Source organism: Triticum dicoccoides, chromosome 6A, assembly GCF_002162155.2.
Source record: "Triticum dicoccoides isolate Atlit2015 ecotype Zavitan chromosome 6A, WEW_v2.0, whole genome shotgun sequence".
Classification (NCBI taxonomy): Eukaryota; Viridiplantae; Streptophyta; class Magnoliopsida; order Poales; family Poaceae; genus Triticum; species Triticum dicoccoides.
The window spans coordinates 182646947-182648156 of record NC_041390.1 but is presented as its reverse complement, the minus strand read 5'-3'; positions in this window follow the sequence as shown (position 1 = coordinate 182648156).

The following is a 1210-nucleotide window of genomic DNA, read 5'->3' as shown; positions in this document are numbered from 1 at the left end:
CGACACCCGTGGGAATACCGTGCGTGAGGCCGCAAAGTGATATGAGGTGTTACCAGCTAGATCGATGTGACATCGAGTCGGGGTCCTGACAGCGTTGGCATCAGAGCCGGACTGCCTGTAGGTTCTCCAAGCCAAACTGGTCGATGTTGAGTCTAGAAATTCTTTAGTTATATGTAGGGGAATTGTTTGTGGGATGGAACGTAAGGCTCTTTTTACTCCTTATACCTTATGATATTCTGATCTGAGTCGGTCCATTCTTCTACCGGGGGATAAGGAATTAGGACCTATTCTCTCTATCAGGATCACGTGTTACTAATCAGTAGTACCTTATAAGTTTGATGGTTACCAGCCTAGTTCAGTTCTACTACCACATTATGTAGTCAGAATGGTTCAGAACTTTGATATGATGATGTTGAGTGTGTATGAAATCCTTTGTCAAATGTCTCAATATCCTTTTTGAGCATTTACAGCTGTTATGCTACCGAAATTTTGCTAGAAATTCTAACGCCTTTGCATTATAAATATGCTTTCAGATGGCCACTCGCGACCTCAATCAAGTGGTTCGCCTGACTCGATGCCTAGATGTACCCGGCCATACTGCTAAGTTGGTCAGGGTAATGACTGAGGCTGGATACCGCTGGTATCCCGAGTACACGGTCGAAGAGCAATTCCGGGACTTCAATCAAAGCCAGTATCTCTGCACTGTCAGGATATTTCCATCTTATCCTGGATCCACCGAGCCTCTTCAATGCTCCTATGGACTCGGGGTTACTATTGAGATGGCTGTGCAGGACGCCGCCTACTCTATGATGACCATTATGCGAGTCAGATCCGGTATATTTCGGGACTCTGATTTCCGGTATATGCCAGGATCACTTCCGGGAGCACAAGGGTATCTCCAGGCTATCTATGCTGACTCCACTCAGGAGGATTCACGGACTCGCACCACTGCTGAGATGCTCGAGGATAAGGACCGTGAAAATCGGGCCTTAAGGCTAGAGCTCTTCAACACCCGTGCTGACCACTGGGCCACTTTGACTCGGTTCGCACCGGCGGTGCAAGCTGGATATTCAGATATGCGCGATCTCTATCCTGTGAGATCTGCTCTGCCAGACGTGATGGTTTGGCGTGATGTAGGAGGCATCACCCCACCTCGCGGTCCCCGCAGGCCACCGTTTGTTGGTCCAAGGCCTCATCCTAGCCCCTATGG